Source organism: Pecten maximus, chromosome 8 (genome assembly GCF_902652985.1).
Source record: "Pecten maximus chromosome 8, xPecMax1.1, whole genome shotgun sequence".
Taxonomy (NCBI): domain Eukaryota; kingdom Metazoa; phylum Mollusca; class Bivalvia; order Pectinida; family Pectinidae; genus Pecten; species Pecten maximus.
The window spans coordinates 19571701-19591182 of record NC_047022.1 but is presented as its reverse complement, the minus strand read 5'-3'; positions in this window follow the sequence as shown (position 1 = coordinate 19591182).

Sequence of the window (19482 nt, the reverse complement as noted above, 5' to 3'; positions counted from 1 at the left end):
TTTGTCCTGTAATCCAGTAAATTCGTCGAATTGTATATTCCGCATATATCACTAGTGTAATATATCTTGGCCAGTCAGAAATTGATCCTGTCATCGTAATATGGACATGGCACAGCAAAAGGGCTGCCTCCACCAATTTTGTACTCCACATTTCAACTTAAAAACTTGTAACAATATAAGTTTTCCGACTTATATCTCGTCAAAAGTATCCTAAATTTATTTTCATTTTACATGAGGTAGGTGACTTGTCAAAAATTTGTATTTTGATCACCTGGTCCAAGGCTCAAAAAATAAACATTTATAAGACTCATTCTGTAGTTGTTACATCACATCAGAACATGAAATATTTTGATTGTTTCGTTTTCATGTGAGATTAAATCCTGTTTTAAAAGTTGATTGTTCCCTTTTTGTCCAAGCAGTCATGTTTTTTTTTTTTTTTTTTCATAAAACTAGAATTGGAAATTCCATTATCAATTTTACTTTGAAACTTTTTAGGTTTGTTACTTTTTTCAAAAACCAAATAAAAAATTCATTTCACTTTAATTCAATCCAAAAAACAAAATTTAAAAACAAACATATAAAATAAATTTAGTATTTAATATAAATTAAATGAGGAATGCCTTTTTGAACTAGTTTGTTTTTATTTTTAGGAACACCGTTATTGCTTAAATAAATTCAGATTTATCCATTAAGGATCTGTCACAGAGTGAAAACCTTTACCAGTATTTTGACGTGTAATCCATATTTATAACTCTAATGCTTCTACATATGGAGTATGAGGCCTACATCAAATACTTTTACCTAGTGTCCTTTTTACAAGAGAATGATCAATGTTCATATATCGGGATTCATTGTCGGATCATTAAAGCTACTCCAGAATATTTTTTCTCTTACCTCTTGTTCTCGATAGGGTGACGTCACTATGACCTGAACCCGGAATGTTTGAATATCAGTATTATTCACAAAAGAAATTAGAATAAGTATTAATTATCACAGTTAACTGAGTGTTCATTTTCACAAGCTAATCGGAAATTTTTATTTTGTATGAAATCAATATCGTCAGGTGTAAAGCGTCTGCTGCAGCGTTATAACAACAGTCATCCGCCGTCCACGTGTTGTTGTAATACATACATTTGGATTTGGTTCACACTACGATTGGAAAACAGAGTAAGAGAAAAATAATCATTCACCCCTTTTTGGGATGGGATAGGGGGATCTCAACCCTCGGAGGGAGATTGTTAAGTTCCAAAACACTCGGCAAGCCTCGTGTTTGGGAATTTAACAATCTCCCCCCCCCCCCCCTCGGGTTGAGATCCCTCTATCTCACCCCAAAAGGGGTGAAAGATTCTATTAATCCATACTTTTGGGACAAAATCTTTTGACAGATTTTAATCTCCATTGATGTTATTTGCTACAAATGATGTACAGTTTCGGGGAATTTGAATTTTGTTACTGTTGTATAAGTGCATTGCATTTTGTGACTTTGAATGCTTGAACACCTGGTCTGTGGAAATTGTTTTTTTTTTTACTTTTTTTTATGATAAATTTAGATATTTTCCGCTTCAACTTGTGCTTGCTCCAGTGCTATCCATAGTATTCTGTACAACACCTTTTTATTCCGATAGGTCCACTGAACCATGAAATACACCTGATAATATCGCCATCAAAGATTCAGGGATATTTTTCAAAGTAAAATGAATAACTTCCTAACTTAGTTTTATCTACTTTACACATGCTATTGAAATGTCTTGTTAATTCAGTAAACAACATTCTTCAAATGTTTTTTAAATTCACATGTTAACACTCTTGCCTAGGTAAAAAAAAATGTTCAATTAATGTCAATGTATCCTGATTTCAGAGTTAAAAACCGTCTTAATATACATGTTCTTAAAAAGAACAATGAAATAGAAATTTTTGATGACAAATTTCACATACCTGTACACTTTTTGATTGAACTTTTTGAGATTTATCAGGTATGTTGTATTTATCTAAATATCTTGCAAATTAAAGAGGAAAAACCTTAATCATAATATTTAAAAACAATATTTTTAACTATTCACTTTGTGCACCTGCCAGTGTTTGATTATAGTTTATATTGAAGTATGTGAAAACATCAAAAATCATTGAAGACAATTTTGTAATATCAAAAAGAGTTTTGAACTTTTCATAAACACTAGTGGTTTATAATAGATTGACTAGAATGTACATTGAAAATAGCTTTAAAATATGGACCAATGAACAAATTAGTACAATATTGTTGTCTTTTCCTGGTATCTTCAATATTGAGATGAAAATTTGAATTGGAATAGCGTCAGCATCCAATATGTCCCTCTGCTATGGTACCTCTCTTTGTACTTTTTTTAGACCTTACCCCTTCCAGTCCCCTCATTTGTCCACTGTAGCTCAATGTTGCCTGTCTCAAATCGGTATGCTTGTTTGTGCCTTGTTTTTTTTTATTAAGTTAGATGTACTAATACATAGAATAAACCATTTATAGGTATGCACTGTGTTTTATTTATTTATTCTTCATTTTCGCACATTTTTAAACCTTATATAATGAGATGCATTACACAAATAACAAGAGAATGCCTATCTTTAACTGTGAATTGGGTTTCCTTGTAGTAGTTGGTGACTACCTCACTGAACAACCTATAGGCCCTTCATACACCATCAAGGGCAATTAGGGTGAAGTGTATTGCCCAAAGACACGACCACCACAGCATAGACTGGCCTGTTTCTCAGCTTCCCGAGAAATATAAACTTACAAGGATAGGCAGAGTCTTCACCTGAGGTTACATGACTGGTGCTCTAACAGACTTAGCTATTGTGGCCCCCAAACCAAACCAACTTTGATTTACCTATGTAAAAAGCTATCGTGGCCCCCAAGCCAACTTTGATCAGTAAAAATCTGTTGTGGCCCCCAAACCAACTTTGATCAGTAAAAATCTATTGTGGCCCCCAAACCAACTTTGATCAGTAAAAATCTATTGTGGCCCCCAAACCAAACCAACTTTGATCAGTAAAAATCTATTGTGGCCCCCAAACCAAACCAACTTTGATCAGTAAAAATCTATTGTGGCCCCCAAATCAAACCAACTTTGATAAGTAAAAATAGAGAATACTGACATGACTGAAAGTCACTAAAATATGGGCAAAATAGAATTGTATGGAGACCCTGAAAATAGCACAAGGAGAATAAGACCCTGCAGGGCCCAGTTGTTCAAAAGGTGATTAGGCTAATCACATTTTAACAACATTTTTCAAATCCTGATACAATAATTTCTGGTCCAACCAGCTTGACAAAATTCATGAAATTCTGTAATTCTTAATTCTCTTTCAACTGGCATAATTTGAAGATGATATACTCACGGGTGTTGCTACAAACGAGAAGAGCAATTTTCACTAATCAAGTGATTAAGCTAATCACCTTTTGAACAACTGGGCCCATGTGCTTCGGAAGAGTAAGCATCGTCTGCCTTATCAACGACATGTATACAATTCTAGCTCACGTTTGGTTCTAGTCGTATTCTCAAAATGAAAGCATTAAACCAGAACATGGTGCATAAGGAGTCCTGCAACAAGGATAGACAACTTGAGCTTCTTCTTCATGAACGACATCGTCGTGTAAATCAAGGTCATTAAGAAAACCTCAAAATAAGAAAAGGATTGTTTGATGATGGAATCACCAGGCATATCAAATGCATGGAACACCTTTAGTTAACTTCATATCACACAAAGAAATTTAATATTTCTCATTGATATCATGATGTCGACAATTACAGTGGGAATTCTTTCCGTCAGTCCGTCCGTCCGTCCGTCAGTTCGTCGGTACTCCCTCAACACCCTTGTGGGGTGCATTCACCGATTCATTGCGTTTACAGACAAAACACTGCACACCACTAGTCGACCCCACAGGCGCTTGCATAGAAAATATTACTTTCAATTTTTTTTGATATGACAGTGGTATGTGTAATCTGTTAAGCTGAGCTGAGCTTAACAGATTACACATACCACTGTCAATTTTTTTTTTTTTTGAAAATCACATTTTCTATGCAAGCGCCTGTGGTCGACCCTGGTCGTTCGTCCGTCCATCAGTTTGTCTGATTGTCCGTCCACTTAGTTTTCAGCTTTGCTTCAAGGTTTGTTGATGAAAGTTAATATGTAACTTCAGTATGAGTAGCTACAGATCAAGTACGAGTTTCAAAGTTTTTGTGTCACTGTTAACATTTTTAGCGGGGCCAGTATGGGACAAGTAGAACTATTGCTTTAGCAATACCCAGCATGCGTGTTACATTCGATTTCATTTCGTAAGCAATATTTCAGTTTGTTTCAATACAGTTTCATGTTAAATATATTCCCCAAGTGATAAAATTGATGGTTTCTATTATGTTTTATATTATTTTGAGTGTTAAATAACCATAGCACGTGTTTCTCGTTCTGTGTGGTCATCACATCCGATTGTTATTGCGTTTATCACATGTCTTCCAGGAAATGTTTGAGACAGTTTTGTAACATGAAAATACCTACCATGAAAAACTTTTTTTTTTCATTTTGATAATAAGAAAAATGAAAGCGTTTACGAAAACCAAACAATTTCCTCTTCAATGTTAGCAGCACACAAGCATGTTTTCACAAAAAAAGAAGACAATGCTGTATAGATTTAATTTGACAGTTAAAAACACAACAGGATTACAGCATAGTGTACTTTAAACATATCTTATATAACATTTATTTGAGCAATGACACATGTTATTTAACATAGCCGTGTATTCACGACATGCCTTGATTTCATACGTATACTGGAAAATTCAGTGACAACAGATCTGTTCCTGTTATATTTCCTGGCTACATCCATTTTGAAATCCTAGTTAGAACCTTCCCTGGTGTAGGCATCCGGTTTTCGTGCAATAGTTTATAAGCTTTCTTTTACATGAATGTCATTTCAAGAATAATGATACATTGAACAAGATACAGTGGGAAATAGGAACGAGTGTCACAGACGCTTATTGAAACCTATCACCATTATCAATCAGCAACTTATAACCTTCAGTACATGATAAGACCATTCACCCATAAACACTCACTCACAAACGTGTTTACCAATGGTTAATGACAACACTAGTTTAAACTTAAAGCAAAGTTTTTGGGTGAAATATAATCATTTTCTACATGCTTCTATGTCATATCAATCTATTGTAGAAAACCTGCCAGTTTGAAGTATATAATTATGTACACCTAGAAATATTTTATATTATTTTAATATCATTAAAGAAAAAAGTGATATAAGAGGACAAATGCAATGACCAGATCGGGACTCGAACCCGGGACATCCGCACCACAGACGGATTGACGCTCATTGTACCTAGTCAACCGCGTTCAACCCTGTCAATTTCTGCTACACTCCTCCCTCCTTCTACAAAGTCTTCCTTTCCGAAGAGATATGAGAAACCTTACGACTTTCCGTGGATGGTTTAGTTGGGCGCCAAACTACTTAGAGAGATCAAGTCGGGAATCTTAAAGCGACTGTTCGGGGAGGAAATATTTTAAAAGTTGAAAAAAAAACCGGCAAATTAACAAAGAAAATACATCCTTATGAAAGATCCGCATCGAAACGTTGCCGAAATCTAATCCATATAATTGAAAACTAATATTTTCTATGGAAATCCTCCGTGAGTCTATCGACGATGTAATATGCAAATTTCGACAATTTTTGCGCATGTGCAAAAATCCAGGTCAGTTGAATGTAAACATTGGCGACAGAAAATGTCTTGATAATTTTTCTGTCTCCATGGTGCCGGGAAAGTAAGAATGATGAAGTTAAAGGCTATGTCAATAATATCAAATTTCCGATAATTCGTCCTTTTCGAGTTGGCGTTATACAGGTAGGTCTATATAAATTATTCGTGGTTGAAACATTTCCCAGGTTTCACTTTTACATGTAGGCCTACATGTATTTCGAGAAATAGACAGGATATTTAATCGTTTAAATTGTTTTGAGCATTAACGTCATACACTCATATCTTACAAGATTTATAACAATATGTCATGATTGCATACATGTACCTAAAATATATCTATTATTGTAGTGTAAATGAATTTATCGCAATAGGCATATCATCACTGACCCAGTACTTAGGATGACGGGAAGATTACCACACATTGGGCCCCATCTCGGCATCGGACGGCGGTTCACACCGATTTCAGTCTTTAAATTCGTTATTTCATGTATTAAGTCATATGGAAACATCCTTTAATAAAAATCCTACACATGCATCATATATGACATGTTAATACAGTATTTACATGTACGTGCCGTTTTACTGCTTGGACCACTTGAATAATCCGACATGATTAGACCGACTCTTCACTGCCTCGCTTTCGAAACACCATGCGACTTATACAAATAGATATGTGCTATATAAAGGCAGGGCTTTTCCCCAATTATAGTGGTCAAAACTGGATAATACAAGCAGAACATTGACCATCGCATTGCTGCGATATAACTTTTGTAAGACCACATAATGCATCTAGACTAACTTTATTTCGGCGAATAGTCGCTTTAAGTATAAAGATGACAATTTATAACCAGAGACGTATATATCACATACACGTTTCTGGTACAACCGGGAAACCACGGCCTCTGCATAAAGATAGACAGGAATTTCGAAGCAACTCGTTAATTCAGTTGTGAAACAAATTAGATATTGTTGGATTTTTTTTCAGAAATTTTAGCGGGAGATTCTTTGCACACGACGAATTTCTACACGGATGTACACATGGAAATCCATTTAGTGGTAGCTAACGAGAACATGCTGCAAATCAGATATTCAGATGTACACTTGTCCACATAACACTGTTTCCCTATCAATTCCATAGCATTGTGGGTTTTCTCCAGCTTTGTACATTATCAGAATCCATAGTACAGTTACTTAAACAGTGTCTTGTCCTTAGAGCAATACATGAGCTTAAATATCTTACAATCATTCTTGGCATGGAATAAAGTTTTAAATTGCCATGATCTCTACCTGTTCATCTATTCAGTTAATGTTTTCTAAGAAATTCAAATGAACGTGAACGTGATTTATTTTGCGCAGTTGCATTAACATTAAAATTAAGGCAGTATCCTGCTACATCCACGAGACTACAATTTCTGAGAGTCGGAGTTACCTCCCTTTGAGACTTTAAGAGAAAACGGTAAATACAGTGTTCATCTGTGCATTTCTTTATCCAGTATCAATCCAATCTTATTCAGAGCAGGTATCGCTAGTAATTTCTCTTGTATGGATAACACGTATATGTTATTTTATATAATAGGCGGATGTATGTTGATATAATAGCCTACCTATATGGCGAAATTAATTCTGATTTGCCACATCAGCTGTGCATCTCAGTGGCGTAGCTAACATGTATGCTTGCAAATCAAATTGTTTGACAAAGCATCTTTTTTTTTTCGAAAAGAAAATGATTAAAAAAAAAACTAAGCGTTTGAAAATGTGCTATACACACTACGGAAAGTCCAATTACACATAAACTAGCAAATTCTCAGGTCGCTTTGGAGCTGAAAATAAGATCTAGTGAAATTCGAGTGAAAAAACATACATCTCTATTGTAAAACTACATCGTCGTTAGATACGAACAACGACATACATTTTTGATATTGGCGGGATAAAAATTAACTTGTTTAACGAATTCTCACTTGATTTTATAAGGTATCACGAATCATTAAGTCCGATCTAGACTCACCCGACCAATACTCGAACACAAAACATAGTTTTTTGTTGTTTTATTTCCAATACTTATTGAAAAGTTAAAGTTTAGTTGTGATAATACAGGACAGACTTACCGTTAGTAATGTCAAGCCTATCACCATGACTTTTGCACGTTGGTTTATTTTTGGCAGCAGGTCACATGACACCTGTGCAACGGCGGATGTTTACGTAAGTACAGACCAGTGCTCGAACACCCCTATAAAACTTTTTTTTTCAGTTTTTTTTTTTTCAGGTAAAGTCGGTTATATTGTAATGTACATACATCCTTTCTTTAAAAAAAAATGTTCAGATTATCAAACATCCCGTGAGGTAAAAATAGATCGGAACACATCGGAAACTGACATTTTGAATCAGTGCGCATGTCTTCCGATTCAGATCATTGTGGCGTTAACGAGTAAAGACGCCCATACCTTTTATTTTTTGCTAGGAATGTCATAACTTATTCCTTTTGTCTACATCTGTTACACAGCCATTGGTTCTCGTCGACAATCAAGCTAAGGTCAACCTCTGTTTGGACAGGTGACGGTAGACAATCGTAGTGGTACCAGCTGTCACACCTGTCGCACCCAACCAAGAATCTGTCTTCGTCCGTCATACATACTTCACAGAGAATCAGGTTTGCAATTTCCTGTCCTGGTGTGGTCTCAATTGGCATTTTCTTCTTTCGTTTTTCTTCTGTTTTCTTTATACTTTTCCTCATATTCAGATTGCGATTTATGGTTATGTGTTGACTCAGCTGACAAATAGGAAGGGTTTTGTTTTTTTCCTTTTTGATTTGGTTTGTTTTACTCTGGAGGTTCTGCAAATACGCCAGCGAGCTCTTTTTCCTTTCCACAGGTTCTACAAACAGGTGAAGTCTGAGTATTGCAAATCTCAGTTGATGATGAAGGATGATGGTCAGTGTCAACATGTATACTTTGTAAAAGTTCTTTCCGGGATAATGGATATATACCTGCATCAGAAAATGAAGCGGAAACAGTGTCAGGAAGAACCAGGTTGAGTGCTTGTTGAAGAATCTTTGGGAATGAAGCTCGTGGCAGTGTTTTGCACCCTACAAACCCCAATGCTACTGAAAGATCTGCAACCTTTGCTTTCAGTTGTGAAAATACACAACATCCACTGGCTGTAGAAGATGAGATGAGTGGGACGGGAAAAACAAAAGGTTGATGCGGTGTTTTTTTTAGCAAGCTCCAAAAAAGGCAGACCCAGTGTGACACATGATTGTCCAAAATTAATAAAACTGGGCGTTTCTTACCAATAAATGGGATGAAAATTTCCTGAGCCCATTTCAGAAAGAGCTCATTAGTGATAAAACCACGTTCTGTGGTTTGCATCATCCATGATTAAGGGATGCCGGCTATGATATCTCCCCTCGGAAGTGTCCCGGAGAATATGATCATAGAAGGGGATGTAGATCCAGATGCTGATATAGCATTAAACAAAGTTATATGTCCACTGATGTTGACCTGTGTCTGATAGGCATGTCTTGTTTTTTTGGGGGGGACAAACACTTTCTTTGATGATGATAGTCTTCCAGAGAAGCCAGACTCATCACAGTTAAAAATCCGACAGGGGTCATTCTCAATTTCCTTTAGAGCATTCTCTAATAAGTCAAAGTAGTCATTGATGTCACCGAGCTCCTTCAAGAGGATGTGGTTTTCTTAAGGAAATCTCTGGATGTCTTTGAAGGAATTTCAAAATCCATTTGTCTGAAGGACCATTAGCTAAATTTATGAAGATTTTTGACTCGTCAGAATTTCTTGAAACCATTTCAACAACAAATTTTTTAATTGACTTCCTATCCAATGGATAACCACAGTTAGCCATGTAAATTATGTAGCTATAACTAGAGTTGATTCTTCCTGGTCAGTGAGGCTTTTTTTGAGGACCAAAAGAGGTTTGGCAGCCTGTATATTTCCCTTTAAAATGGTCATAAAGTGTAGTTAGAGGAATATTTGTCTGTCGGGATATGTTCCTCGATGAAATGCCATCTCTCAAAAAGCCTCTAGCCCGTTCCCAGTCTTCATCTGTATGTATTTTTTGTGTTCTTGGCATGTTGGAACCTAACAATAAAATTTATTTTTAAGTCTAAAATCTTTGAGTTATTATTTTCTTTTTCAGCAAAGTTGCTCTATTCTTTGAATGTCTCATAGCATTATTTGACAGAAATTACTATTATTTATATCAAAGTTATACAGTGTAGAATAAAAAATACTAATATTGAAAATAATTTGCACTTGATGGTGTTATCTGATCGAAGTACTACGTAGGTAATATTTTACACAAATTGGGCCTTGCCATCTTGATGTCCTGTATGGACTAAAATGTAAAATTTAGATTTTTTTTTTCCAAAACTATTTCAGATCTACATTGGAATCATTACGTTTCTTTTGAATTATATATTTTGCTATAATTCTTTAAAAATACAGATTTTTCCATGAATGCTAACCTTTCCGGAAACGATGTTTGTTTGATGATATCTGATGGTACAGTATATGATGACCATTGTCGTCTGCTCAAATTTGGATTATCGCCCTTGTTAGAGAGCTATCTTTCCTTTTTCTTTCTTTATTTGCATGGCATGATATGTGTTTCCTGTAACGTATGTGATTAACGGGTCGACAATTTTCATAACATATTTTTTATAACATATATGACTATTTGGATTTCCATGTCTGCGATTTCATTGTGTATTGGTACAAGAGACTTGTGCAGGAAGCAAACGACATATCTATTTTCCTTGTATTTAGGGCTTTTCATCAGCTGATGAAAAGTTCTTCTTCTGTAATCTTTTTTTTTTTTGTAACAACATCTGCTCCAAAATGGTCAAAGGTATTTTAATTAATTTTATTTGTGTCATATGGCATGAGTCAAAGAGGAGACAACAAAATCAAGCATGTCCAAAATCTAGACTCATCCGACCAGTGCTCGAACACAAAACCTAGTTTTTTGTTGTTTTATTTCCAATACCTATTGAAAAGTTAAAGTTTAATTGTGATTATACAGGACAGACTTACCGTTAGTAATTTCAAGCCTATCACCGTGACTTTTGCACGTTGGTTTATTTTTGGCAGCAGGTCACATGACACCTGTGCAATGGCGGGTATAAGTACAGACCAGTGCTCGAACACCCCTATACAACTTTCGTTTTCAGTTTTTTTTTTGTGGTAAAGTCGGTTATATTGTAATGTACATACATCCTTTCTTTAAAAAATATTGTTAAGATTATCAAACATCCTGTGGGATAAAAATAGATCGGAACACAGCGGAAGCTGACATTTTGGACCAGTGCGCATATCTTCCGATTCAGATCATAGTAGCATTGACGAGTAAAGATGTCCCATACCTATTATATTTTGCTAGAAATGTCAAAAATTATTCCTCTTGTCTACATATGGTACACAACTATTGGTACTCGTCGACAATCAAGCTAAGGTCAACCTCTGTTTGGACAGGTGACGGTAGACAATCGTAGTGGTACCAGCTGTCGCACCTGTCGCACCCAACCCAGAATCTGTCTTCATCCGTCATTTTGATATTTTTTTCAAAACTGTGTCGGATCTACATTTGAATCATTACTTTTCTTTTAAATTATATATTTTGCTATAATTCTTTCAACATACAGATTTTTCCATGAATGCTAACCTTTCCGGAAACGATGTTTGTTTGATGATATTTGATTGTACACTATATGATGACCATTGTCGTCTGCTCAAATTTGGATTATCGTCCTTGATAGAGAGCTATCGCTACCGGAGGTAAGAAAGTGCTGTTACACCCCATAATACTCATGTGGAAAGAACGGACGGAAAGTACGATATAGGAAATGAGAAGCAAAAATAAACAAAGTGTTCGAGCACTGGTTCCGTTCGAGCACTGGTCAGTATAGTCTAATATGGCCGCCATGACGTTATACCTAAAAACATTTAAATTGCCGAAAACCATTGAATTGACAGGGTTCATGCAATTATATCGTTTGTAGAATATCTTTAGGCTATTTTTTCTCTATGCCATGTAAATACAAAATATGTCTAATTAAAAATTAGCAAAGGGCCAAAGTTCATCTATTTTTTCAAAATATTCATTTTCCGATATTTTTGAAAATGCTTTAACAAATCGATGCAATATGTCATTCCAGTGATTTTAATGTCTTTCGTTTTGCGATAGCATTTGCCATCAACTAAGTACGCCATTTTGAATATTTCCTTTGATCTTTTGGAAATACCGACAATGCAGACGGTTCAGATTTTAAACTAATTCTCAAGTTCTACCTGTGAGATTTAACTGAAGCCTGACTGGAATGATCCGAAGATGATCCTGAATAAGTCTTTTATTTTCGGGTCGGTCCAGAATCCACGAAGACCACCACTCTACAAAACCACATTTAAAACTTCTTCTCCAGTTTCCCTGGTGCCATTGAGCTGGTAATCGGTAAGGCCAAGTAGAGCCAACAAAGTGTTGTTTTTTCGAACTCGTTTGTAACTTGATATCATATAGGCCTGCTTCGAGCGTCATCTATTTAATTGTACTATAGTCAAGCTGATCCTGCTGATATGATTATACGACATGTCCGGGTTATCTCCCCTCTTCCAACTCCTCTTTTTTAAGCCTGCTTCGAGCGTCTACTGTAGTGACTAGGGTTTAACTAATGCAGAAGCGAACATCTAATGCGCATGTGTAGAGAAACAAGACGTTACACAACGCATGTCTGGTCGACTTTGCTCAACCACTTTGTCCGACTTAGGCAACTAGACTTCATTTGCGCATGCGTCACCATTTGGAAGCATGGCAGTGATTGGTTGTTATTTATCACATTAGCCGGAACAACCTGACTATAGTAAATAGTTGACTCTCAAAGTACCCCCGTAGGACATAATACCTCCAATGGTGGCTTTATTGGAAACTTAAAATATTCTAAGGTAGTCCTTACGTTTGGAAATATTAAGCCTTTAGGTATTTTTATGTGAAGTTGGTGAAAACCCCGTCAAATTTTCTCTAAGGCAATTTCTAGTTTATATCAATATATCAATATTTTTATCAGAAGGAAAGGAAAGACCAAAGCGAAAGAAAACCGTGGCAGGGGATATGATGAACATTGATAAGCCGAAAGTTACGAGTAGTGGATTGTGTACTTGTGCCATCTGGGTCGAGAAAAATCATTCACGCAGTCTTAAAAAAAAAAAAAAAAAAAAAAGATGTTTCAATTACTAGTGGAAATGTCTAAATTATTTCATAAAAGAATTAAAATGAAGGAGATGTCACATTCTTTTCACATACTTGCACCTTCTTACACCCCACCCTTACCCTTCCCTTATCCACACTTCCACACTAAATAATTATTTTATTGTTAATGTCATCTTGTATATTTTGTATGTGTTATATAATATTGTATGGAAAGGGCTTGATATAAGTTGGAAAACTTGTGCCCAATCCTATTGTATATATTTGATACAATAAAATATGTTTAAACTAAAATCAATATTGTTTACATCCTAAAACCTATAAAATCGCAGAAACCGATTCACCAAAGAAAATATTTCTTAGGTTGAAATAGCAAATTCACCTATTAAAAAGATACTAACATCTTACTTAGAATATTTATATACTTATATATCCACACCTCAAAACGCGCATTTTTTTTCTAGTCTGACAGATTATTCTTTCGGAGTTCACATAGAAAGTGCACACAGATCAATGTCCGCTAGATGTCGCAGTCATCGCCGTCTGATGTCTACCCATTCGTCATTTTTGACGAGGAGCGCGCATGCGCGGCGGCTAGACGTCTAGATAGACGGACGAGATATTTGACAAGCAATTATTCTTAACGCTATTGGGGATCCGATTGCTTTGCTCTAATACAGACAACGATCATCCTTTTATAATAATTTATTGATAATAAATGATGATTCCACCAGATGATTCCATGATTTAACATATTTTTTTACCGTGACGGCACTTCTCATTTATTTCATGAACTGGTACGATAAAAAATGCTAATACAACCAGAAAAAATCTCTTTTGAATTAATTGAGGGGTTTTGTATTAAAATAGGGTTAACGGATTAAGAGAGCTCTCTACCAAGGTCGCCCTCGAATCCGAGTGTCCCCAGAGCTTACATATTGGTTCTCCATAGGCAGGTCACTTACATTAATTCCTCATATGGGCTTCATAAAGTAGTAAATGTGGGAACTTGTCTCCCCTGATTGGAACTCTATTCTCTCGCTCGCGTTCAGCGCCACCTGCGGAGCTTCTCTGGTTTTAGGCGCGAAACTGCCTCTAATTACTTTCCCGATAGTGACAGCGGTGTACGGTTGGATATCAGAGAGATCCTCACCATGGGGATGATACAATGAAGGTGCATGTTTTTCTTTGATTTCAATGCGAGATCCACTCAAATGATATTATCATGATTTATCTTGTATTCTGGTAGACCCTAAACTAGCCCATTCGACATCCTCCATGATGATGATCTGATGATGATGATGATGATGATGTTGACGACGACGATAATAATCTATGTGGTTATTTTGGTGATGATGTCGACGGCGACGACACAAAGGAATCGGGTGTCTAAACAAAGCAGAAAAATGCGATGAAATATGAAACCTAAAGCAGTTGATCTAATGATACAAAGAGAAATGATAAAAGACACTCGCACGTTTACTTTAATTTGACCCATTTAAAGTTTTATAACACCGAACACCATTACATGTTAAAACAGACATTTCCACTCAATCATCCCGTCGCTCTCCGTCACACTCTACTTCAAATGCAAGTACTAACGACAGCAAATACATGCTCGACCTCTGCTTTCCTGTACACACACTGATACACATTCCCTTAGCACAACGAAACTTAATCGAAGAAGGAGGGGGGGGGGGGGGGGGGGGGGGGGGGGGGGGGTATTCCAGGTTGTCTTCCCGAGGCTTTGTATCCTATCATACTCTTGTATGGTTCAGTTAAATCCCAACGCAACATATTGTTGATTTGGCACCATCAGAGGCCGCGGTGGCCGAGTGGTTAAGGTGTCCCGACACTTTATCACTAGCCGTCCACCACTGGATCGCGAGTTCGAAACCCACGTGAGGCAGTTGTCTGGTACTGACTGTAGACCAGTGTTTTTTCTCTGAGTACTCTGGTTTTCCTCCACCTCAAAGCCTTGCACATCTTTTAATGGTCCTGGTTGTTTAATAGGACAAGCCAAAAATTTAAACCAAACAACACCCTCAAGATATGGGACGATTATATCCGTCAACCCAAAATGTACATTATGTATGTTTGTTGGTAACAATACAATTACGTCACGTCGACAATCCAATGATGTCACATCGGCATTTTTGCATTGCAATATTCTTATGTGTGTGAGTGTGTGTTTGTTTAAACAATTGGGCCCAGCGTAGATCATTCGGATCATCCTCGGGTTGGCTGTACTGTATTTTGACAAAAAACGAGGAATTCCGGATGTAGCGTAGATAGGATAGTAAGATGGGAGACCAGTGCCTAATGCTTTGCGTTTAGATATTTTGCTCAAAAAGCCTAAGTTCAACTTTAACCAAACTGGACATAAAGTCATTACATAGCGGACATCTCCACACATTCTTCATGATCGAGTGACGCTGGATAAGGGATACTGGTGTAAAAGATTTGGGTTTTGAACACTTACTTGTTGTATATAGTACCATATTTACATCCTGTAAATCAGAGTGCGTGTTGTTGTGATCATCGGTCCATATTGTTTATACGGGGTATTCCCGTTGGGGAATCCCTTCCGGTTGTATTGTCGACGTTTCTGATTGGCTAATGTTCGGGGTATGTGTTTATTTATAATCACCTTACCTGTACATTACTCTACGCTCAGGTATCGGTCTAACTATAGTCTTGGGACAAACTGCACGTGTATTTCGAGGCATACAATTAAATTTAGCTATATAGCTGGGAATTTTAGTATTATACGACAGTCTGGCAGAGGCTTACATGTAGCTGGCCGGCTCGTCTTTCTCCTTCACAGAGTCAGGTATGCAGTAGATTTCGGACTTAAACCTCTAAATTATCCCGGGTTGGGTGGTATTTTTCTCTCAATAATAGGCATGATATAGTCAGTAATTCCGTTGTTATTTCGGATGGTCTTTTCCCGTTGTAGTCATGTTATAGTCGTTGTATTTTTGGGTACATTTATCCCCAGGGAGGGACAGGGGTGGATATTTTTCATACGAGATATGGACCGGACGCACAGTTAGGTTACGTGAGCATTGTGTATATATTCAGTCATCATGTTTTATCACTTCTAATCTTCATATAATAAAATGTTGAACTTTATAAACTGTGTTGTCATTCCATTGATCTGTAGCCAGCTGTAAATTTCGAGACAGAACCACAGAGTTGACGAGCTTGAAAATCACTATACGAGGATACACTGGTCTCAGGAGTCGGAACTAATACAGTAGTGCCGTAACTCCTCAGAACTTTTACACTGGTAAGCAACACTTTTATTTATTTATTTTTATTTCACTTATTTTTAATTGAATGCAGTTGCGTTGCAATACATGTATTGACATATCAATACATGTAGTTTTAATTGAGAGGTCGGGCATCAAGTTGACATCTGTTCATGATACATAATAAATACATTTCACACAGCTTTCTTTTCACTGTAGTGTTTTTGTTTTAAAGTCGTAAATACATAAACAAATAGTAAATAAATAAATAAATGTATATAATTGTACTATAAACAGACTTTGTTGCTCAATCCTCTCCCATGTACCGTTGTGGTTCAGTAAATACAGAAAATCAAGTTTTGAGACAACGTAACATATTTCTCTGTAAAAACCATGTTTTCTGTTACGTAACCGGGCGTCAAAACGTGATGGCGTGCTTTGAAAGCCTGCACTATTAAAGATCCCCTGTGTGGTGAAACATGAGTAACGGATATATGTTTTCTTAGCTACTGTCGTTGCGGAAAACCATTTGTCACTTTTAAAAGTAGTCAAAAGTGTCAAATGCTGTTCCGCTACAACAGTAGCAAACTATTTTTAAGATTGTATTTCGCAATAAAAATGAACATAAGAAATATACTTTCATCCCTGAAAACCGCATGATGTATTGGAGTATCACTTCACAAATTTTGATATTTATTGTAAAATTTAACAGTTTAATATCATGTCTTGTTAAACTTATAATATGATTTATATTCTACAGTAAAGACCAAATGACATCGATGGCGTGGTTGATCTCAAGATCTCTGAGGACGATGGTGCACGAATGATCCACACGTTATATTATTTTTGTATTAAGATTTCATGGCATCATTAGTTTTCTTTTGAATTTTGATCCTATCGTCTCCTCTTCTTTCAAAAAACTTCATTTTCTACAATGTCTCTCTTTGCACTGCCTCGCGTTTGGCCCCTAGTTGAGCGTTCACTCCTGTGAGGAAGGCTTTGGGTTCTGTCCCCTGGTCAAGACATACCAAAGTCATTAAAAATGGTAGTTTCTGCTCCTATTTAGCGCTCAGTATTTTGGAACTGGGGCGTCTGGTTCGCCCGGTTGCAGTAAAATGTGACCGTATGGGATGTCCTGTTGGTTATCTTCGGCAGTAAGTATGCTTCAGTGAGGTAGTACTTTAAAGTCGGAAAACACAAACATACCGCAGTTTTTTGGTTTGGTTTGTTTTTGTATAACGTCCTATTAACAGCCAGGGTCATTTATGGACGTGCCAGGTTTTGGAGGTGGAGGAAAGCCGGAGTACCCGGAGAAAAACCACCGGCCTACGGTCAGTACCTGACAACTGCCCCACGTAGGTTTCGAACTCGCAACCCAGTGGTGGAGGGCTAGTGATAAAGTGTCGGTACACCTTAACCACTCGGCCACCGCGGCCCCCAAACATACCGCAGCCTCCCAAAACACATACACAACAGGCATGCATCTTTCACACAGGGAGGCCGTCCTTAAATGACATTAGCTGTTGAAAGAGCGCTAAGAAAAACTAAACCAATCCAAAATCCGAACTACGAGGGTTTATGATACAGACTGATCTATGGAAATATGTTAAAAGTTTCAAAAAAGCGCAATCGCAATTGCAAAAACACAAAGCTTGTAAATTGCCGTAACCTGCATGTCATGTTACACTGCATGCATGTACTTTTGAAATTCTAATTTGTTGAATTAGAGAGCTTTTGCAACTCTCAATCCAGATTTTGACATTTGTTGCCGTCTTCTTTGCGATTCTTCAGTCGCCTTCTAGACTGACGAGTCCTAGAAAGACGAAACCGTTGTAGGCCTACGATGTACTTTGTTTCATGCTCGGCTCTACTCGGTTTCCAGTGAAAGATGTTAATACAGTGTGTGTGTTCTGTATAACCCAGTGATTGAAATCGGTCCGTGTAGATCTATGGACTAGGTCATTAGGTTTTCTGACCGAAAATTGCAGTAATTGTTTGGCCAGGACCTATGAGACACGATCCATGACGTCACAAAAGAACATGACTATTTATTGGATTTGTTTCCAATGGCCCACGATTTGGTGTCATATCGAGGAAGATTGATCAGCTAACGGAAAAAACGGTATTGACTTCCCCATCCATTTTATTTTGGCATTTATCTGTAGGTGGTTTACCAAGGTCATTGTGTAGAGTTGAAGGTCATTAGGCAATGTATCTTATTTAAACCTCTCAATTGGGTGATTAAAAGCTATAGATTTAGAAATGAGTGACTGAATTGTCAGCAATCGATTTAAAGAGAAATAAGAGTTATATGGTGTTCCATTAGAACACAAGTTCCCAAACCATCTCTGAGTAAGTATAATATACGTATCGAGTGATCAACCGGAACTCCCCGGGTTTTTTTTTTTCAAAATGTAATGTATTTTGAGTTCCGGATGCCATAGATTCCATTTGATATCCCTTCCGCTAGCCAGTCAACCAAACGAATCAATCAATCGAACCAGTCAATCAGTCAATCAATCAATCTCAATCAAAATCAATCGATATCAATCAATCAGCAGGTTTGTTGCAGCATACCCACACGTGCTTTTGTTTATATTTTGCGGTATAATCAATCTTTATTACAAGGTCATTTCTTTTGTTTACAAGGTCATTTCCTCGATTACACGGCCATAAATCTTATCCACAAGGTCAGTAAAGCTGTACTGGGTTACTGTGTTAGACTCAAGGTCGATAGGTTTTAGTGACGAACATCAAGATCCCTTGGAATACTGACGGGAAAGGAACAACGTGTAGTAATGATGTCTGCACTGAATCAATAAACAGCGCGTGGCTCGCAGAGATAAGCGGGAGCGCGCGCAATGGTGTCGTCTGCCGAATAGATAAATGCTACACTGCTCCCTCTCATCCGTATTCTTCAACTTTGAAAATCGATCATTTTCCGAAAAGTCATTTCTTTTAAATAAACGTACAAATGTATATCTAGTTAATGATAATGATGTGTCCATTGTGGTCATTTTATTTCTAAGTGATACAATATTCACCATTATAAACTATTTTAAACAAACAAGACATGCTGTCGAGGACCTGGCCCCAGTTTTCATCATTGTTCATTTACTGAAAGGAATTAATTTACTTAAAATAAAGTTCAGACGCTATCCAAAATGCTGGTATACCTTCCTATGGGGAATTCAAAGTTTCGAATTCTCAAAGTAGAGAAATATGGTTGAATATGGGAACTGGTGTCATTTGCGTATATTTCATACGTTAAGTATTTT